Here is a 7,014-nt window from a genome sequence, read left to right as displayed (position 1 = left end):
AGAGGAGACCAAGCCACAAGGCTCCAAAAGGTGACTGGCCCAGATCCTCTAGCTTTCCTCTGCTGCTGCCAAGTCTCTTTCTCAGCTCATTTAACCACCCTCTGTCATGCAGTGGTTGGGATTATCACAGGTGTTACCCAAAATTGGGCCAGCTAGTAAGCATAGGGAGGACTAATGACCCACCAGAGTCTGCCAGAAAGCAGCACATTTATTATACTGACAGCTAAGCTCAAAAGAAGGGGGGGATGTGTCACACTCACACTCACATACTCACACTCCCAGGACTGGAGATGTCAGGATTCAGCAAGGTAAGTGTCCCATAGCGCAGTGATGGGCTGTGTGATGAAGGTAAGTCTTCCTGAGGCACAATGAAATGCAACGTGGCAAACCACTGGCCAGGCGGTCTGGGCGAAGGGCACTCACTGGAGGTACAAGCTTGTGAGTGCACTTCTGAGCACATGGCCCCTTCCCCTTTTAAGGAGCTGCTCCTCATGGCCTGCAACTAGAGATGACTTCGCTGCATCTGGTGGGTCACACTCCACCTTGGGCAGTGTCCATGCTCTGGGTGTGTGAGTGCTGCCTAATGAGAGTCCGGAACACCTTGTCTACTGGGAGCTCTTCTGCTCTTCATCCAGCCCATTCATCTCACAAGCATTCCAGGAGCGAGGGAGAGGGGGAAAGGGAAAGCCACTTTACAGGCATTCAGAGGGAGAGGAGACAAAAGCAGGAGGGAGGAAAGTATAACTGACCTTTTGAGCATACAGGTCATACATCACATAGAAATTACTGCTGCTCCTACACCAGCAGGGACAGGACAGTAGAAGCTGGGAAAATTAAGCCAGCATGTTTCTGCTGGTTTTAAAGCAGGGACCTTTTGTGTGTTAGATAAACATGATAACCACTACACTACAGAAACTCTGTTGGAGAGCTCTGCCCCTCCCTTCATAAGAACATAAGAATGGCCATACTGGGTCAGACCAAAGGTCCATCCAACCCTGCATCCTATCTGCCAACAGTGGCCAATGATAGGGCCCCAGAGGGAGTGACCCTAACAGGTAATGATCAAGTGCTCTCTCTTCTGTCATCCCTCTCCAACCTCTGACAAACAGAGGCTAGGGACACCATTCCTTACCCAGCCTGGCTAATAGCCATTAATGGACTTAACCTCCATTAATTTATCTGCAAAAAGAACAAGGAGTACTTGTGGCACCTTAGAGACTAACAAATTTATTTGAGTATAAGCTTTTGTGGGATGAAACCCACTTCATCGGATACATGCAGAGGAAAATACAGCAGGAAGATATATATATACACAGAGAACATGAAAAAATGGGTGTTGCCATACACACTATAACAAGAGTGATCAGTTAAGGTGAGCTATTATCAGCAGGAGAAAAAAAACCTTTTGTAGTGATAATCAGGATGGCCCATTTCCAACAGTTGTCAAGAAGGTGTGCGTAACAGGAGGGGAGGGAAATAAACATGGGGAAATAGTTTTACTTTGTGTAATGACCCATCCACTCCCAGTCTTTATTCAAGCTTAATTTCATGGTGTCCAGTTTGCAAATTAATTCCAATTCAGCAGTCTCTCATTGGAGTTTGTTGTTCAAGGTTTTTTTGTTGTAATATTGCGACTTTTAGGTCTGTAATTGAGTGACCAGAGAGATCGAAGTGTTCTCTGACTGTGTTTGAATGTTATAATTCTTGACATCTGATTTGTGTCCATTTATTCTTTTACATAGAGACTGTCCGGTTTGGCCAATGTACATGGCAGAGGCGCATTGCTGGCACATGATGGCATATATCACATTGGTAGATGTGCAGGTGAACGAGCCTCTGATAATGTGGCTGATGTGATTAGGGCCTCTGATGGTGTCCCCTGAATAGATATGTGGACAGAGTTTGCAACGGGCTTTGTTGCAAGGATAGGTTCCTATGTTAGTGTTTTTGTTGTGTGGTTGCTGGTAAGTATTTGCTTCAGGTTGCGGGGCTGTCTGTAATCGAGTACTGGCCTGTCTCCCAAGATCTGTGAGAGTGAGGGATCATCCTTCAGGATTGGTTTAGATCCTTGATGCGCTGGAGAGGTTTTAGTTGGGGGCTGAAGGTGATGGCTAGTGGCGTTCTGTTCCTTTCTTTGTTGGTCCTGTCCTGTAGTAGGTGACTTCTGGGTACTCTTCTGGCTCTGTCAATCTGTCTTTTCACTTCAGCAGCTGGGTATTGTAGTTGTAAGAATGCTTGATAGAGATCTTGTAGGTGTTTGTCTCTGTCTCATGGGTTGGAGCAAACGCACTTGTATCTTAGAGCTTGGCTGTAGACAATGGATCATGTGGTGTGGTCTGGGTGAAAGCTGGAGGCATGTCGGTAAGTATAGTGGTCCGTAAGTTTCCAGTATAGGGTAGTGTTTATGTGACCATCACTTGTTAGTACCGTAGTGTCCAGGAAGTGTTACCAGAGGTTCAAATAATCTCTGAATTACAAGGACAAATTCACAAACTTCAGAATATATATCAAGCTGAAAAGAATGCCTTTCATACAGCTTATAGAATGTCTACTTTGTGTACTAAGTATGATATATTATGCTTTGTAACCAGAATTGTACAACAACCTCATCATATGCTTGCTCTGAGTATATTATTGCTTGCATTGCTGTTAGTTAGTTTAGGATTATGTTGTTGTTAAAGATGTTATAATAGTAATACCTTTCATGTCCATGCTAATCATGCATTGTCATTTCATCCAATGAAAACCCCTAAGGTTGAAACATTTGATGCAAAATCAGAAATCCATGGCTTAATGCAAATAGAGATTTGAGAATATCTGTTGTACTAGAAGTACAAAAAGGGGGAGTGTGGAAGAAAGGAAAGAATTGACAAGGATTTGTAGGGGATCTTAATGCATGTCAGTCTGTTAACAAGAGTTAGGTCAGCTGTAACCCTAATGATGTGAGACTTGTAGAAGCGAGGATTGTGTGAGGCGAGCAGAAAAGAACTGTGTGAGACGTTATTACGACCTTGCACTGATAATTAAGTACGTAGGCTGGCACCCAGAAGCTGAGAAAAATAAGATAGCAGGATGGCCTATGCATAAACAAAATGCATCTGTTCCTCATCATTGTCTGTAATATTGCTTGCTATTGTCTGTAACAAAGGTATAAATGCTTGCTGTAATTGTTTACCTGTGCAGAGACCTGTCCAGGACTGGGGCAACCCAGTGTCCTAGGACACTCCCTCCCTCAATTAATATTGCTTGAGAAATAATAAAGTATTTGATTTTGCTGCACCCAAACTAAAAGTAAGAACTGAGTTTTTCTCCAACAGGGAGATAAGCAAGAGATTTCAAAGAGTGAGAAGTTCCCTCTGCAGAGGCTGGAGGGAATTAAGCAGTTGAATGTTACAAAGTTAAAAAAAGAAAAGTTATAGAAAGAACTCTTGGTTTCTTTGCAGCCATTCTGAAGGGAAACTGGGCCCTTGTCCAAAGGAAGGGCTGTAAATAAGCCAGGCAAAGAGACAATCTGACTAAATTGTTCATAGTCAAATGATTTCAAAGTTGCTAAAAGAACACAAGGGGTTTCTATTGGAACATAACTGCCCACAAATGTAGTCTATGTACAGCTGTGTAAAAATTAAAAGCAGTGTAAGGAAGGTTAAGGGGACAAAAGTGTGTATAAATATATTGTGTAAATATGTGGAGTGTTTAGAACCTAAACCAACACTTGCATTTGTAAAATTCCTGTTTTGCAGGTTTAAGATGAATTGGTTTTGGTTTTAAATAATACCACTAAAATCCATTTGAATCTTTCATTCAAAGTTGCAAAACGGAGAAACATTTTTTGCCAGACACAGGTAACAAGTGGCGTTTGAGCTGGTATTTAGCATTTAACCTTTACAGTACCTTAATGCTTTATAAGTTCAATATCTTTTTAAAAAGACCAAAGTCATGGCTGCAGCAGGGCAGTTAAAACCAGGAGAATGGGGGGGAGGGGAGGATTATGGATTTTTCTTTTTGTAAAAAAATAATAAATATATGCAGTGCCCCACACTGAGCCTTAGGATAGCTCTATGTAATCAAAGTGTCACTTTGATAAGAGTATATAAAAACTTTGAGCATAAAAGAATGTTACACTTTATGTAAAAATTAATATGGCTAATGTTATACAAATTAAACTATGCAAGGAATGTGCATTTTTCCCAAAATATATGCAGTGTATATTGTAGAAAGGATAAAAGAAATGCAAACACATACCATACTACTCAATTAAAATCCTGTTAGGGCTCCAGAAGGACCCCACAATAGGTTGTATTTTCTTTTTCAGATCGCTGTGTGTTTTTAAGAAGCAGGAGTGAAACGTAATCAAAACTCTGGTGGAAGTTAACTGTGTCCCTTTTAAGAAAGAGTTTCTAAGCTGCTAATGGCTTTAAATCCAAAAGCCAGTCAAAAAGCATCTGTTAATGCAAATTACCTAACTGATAAAGGAAGCAAAGAACTACCCAAAAATTGCAGCACAAAGAAGTCAAATCAAAGGACAAGATGGGAGACAGGTAGATCAGAGGAAGGTAAGGGCACTCGTAGAAATGTCGGTCCCTACCAACGCCCACTCTTTAAGAATACTGCTAGGAGGATTTAATTTTCTTAGACCACATCTATAAATATGCTAAAATAACTTACCCAGTGTGGAAACAGATTAAAAAAAGACAAAATAGGAATGGGGAGAAGAGAAGGACTCAGCTTTAACCCTGTTAACACAGAAGGCTCTCACAACCCCAGCCCTGCGTTTCCCTGATGAATCACAGCCTTTTGTTATACAAATGAATGCTTGGCAGCTAATAAGATGGCCAGGGCTGCCACACTATTACAAAACAGTTAAGAAGGGAACCTTAAAATGGGGGGAAAGGGGTCACTCAGTAGAATCAAAATGGACAGGCCTTTACTCCATGGTGGGTTGCCTTAGCCCATTGGTATACTGCATTTAAAAAATAAAAACGGAAATGGGAACGTGTTTCACAAATTAAACTATTTACATAAAAGTTTGAATTCTTTGCAGAAAAGGATATCCCAGAACCTGAGCACAAGGTGCTGCTTCACCACCACAATTTTAATCCTTCCAGTGTCACAGAGGCTGAAATGACACTTTTCCTGGCCCGGTTCTCTTCATTTATATATAATTTGAAAAGTTCCCAATATAACTGTTCTTCAGTACAACCCAGAGCAACGTGAGAACAATTAGCAATGATACAAACTGTATCATTGGTGACTCTAACAACTCTGATTTGGAGGAATGCTATAAATGTGGTGCTTCCTGGCTCCTGATAGGAAGGGCAGACTTGAATTACTTATGGGACAATGGAGCTGATATAAAGGACAAATGGGTCCACCTCAAAACAGGGAAAATAGCAAAAAATGGGCCACTCATCTGGGCAAGCTGAGGGATAACGGTGCTGTAAACAGTTCAAACAGTGTTAAAGTTACTATGTGGGAATCAGGAAAATTATTTAAATAAAAAAAGGTATTGCTAGCCCTAGATGTTTTTATGGTGTTGCTCTCCCTTGCAGATTCTCTGATAGCTAACATGGGCTGAGTGCCAAGACTAGGTTTTCCCACACTCACTGCATTCATAGGGCCTCTCCCTTGTGTGGATTTGCTGATGTTCAGAAAGGGCTGAGCTCTTAGTGAAGCATTTCCCACACTCACTGCATTTATAGGGCCTCACCCCTGTGCAGATTCTCTGATGCTTTATAATGGCTGAATAGTCACGTACGTTTTCCCCACACTCAGTGAATGTGTATTTTTCTCTTTCTCATGAGGATTTCCTTCTTTGTTGTTTGCTTGCTGTCCTTCAGAGTTCTCTGACAGCAAATACATTTACTCACTTTCTCCCCTGGATAGTTTCCATGCTGTCTTTGGTATCAGAGGGGTAGCCGTGTTAGTCTGGATCTGTAAAAGCAGCAAAGAATCCTGTGGCACCGTATAGACTAACAGACATTTTGGAGCATAAGCTTTCGTGACATGCATCCAGTGAAGTGGGTGTTCACCCATGAAAACTCATGCTCCAAAATGTCTGTTAGTCTATAGGGTGCCACAGGATTCTTTGCTGCTTTTACATGCTCCCTTTCTGATTTGTGCTGAATCTCACAAGATTGTCCCTGATCATGACTCCTGGTTACATTGCTTTTTTTATCTTTGAGATAATTCTGTGTTTATCCACTTCCTAAACATTTTCCTTCTGAGAATTCTATTCCTCTTTGTCACATACCATTGCATCACCTGCTGTGATAGAGACAGAAACCTGAAACAGAGATGGAAAGGGGAAGGCCAAACCAAAATAAGTGCTGGAGAGAGGTCAAATAAAAAATCAGGAACTGGACTCCCACAAACTCTTCCCCCAAATGTAGTTGTAGGATTTTATGTTTGTATTTTATATAATTTAGAATGAAGGATAAAGAATAAGAATGTAGCATGTATTTAATGTATTGGTTTAGGATTTGATCATATTCTACCAGCCCCCCCTGCCCCTTTTTTGAACAACAGAAAGGAATGGCCTAATGGGCCAATGGGTAGAAATATATTAGCCAGAATCTGTGTCTGGACTGATTTCAAGGCAGTAACAGATCTTTGAGGGTCACCAATTTGTTGTCGGTTTAGCATTTTAAAACAAGTAAAAGAATGCCATGATTGTTTTCTTTTGCACTGCAATTTGGTATTCCCATTCAAAATGTTGTGTGTAAATTAATTCTGTTTTGTATGTGAATGAGAAATGTAGGTATTAAGAGAGAAGTGTGAAGGCCATCGCTAAACCAAATGTACGAGGGAGGAACCAAAGACAGATGCAAGGGCACCAAGAGGCTGCAACACACCCCTACTGAAATGTCAAAGGAGGCAGACTGATGACTCTAAAGATGAGACATGCACCTATCCATGGGGACAAGCCAGCTCTGATCAAAACCAGCCTGGGATAACTCCCTGAGGAACTAGATGGAAGAAAAAGATAAAGGATGAGAAGAACAAGTTAAGAAAACA

The sequence above is a fragment of the Gopherus flavomarginatus genome, chromosome 18 (assembly GCF_025201925.1).
Source record: "Gopherus flavomarginatus isolate rGopFla2 chromosome 18, rGopFla2.mat.asm, whole genome shotgun sequence".
NCBI lineage: Eukaryota > Metazoa > Chordata > Testudines > Testudinidae > Gopherus > Gopherus flavomarginatus.
The sequence above is the reverse complement of the archived record's forward strand: the minus strand, read 5'-3'. Positions refer to the sequence as shown.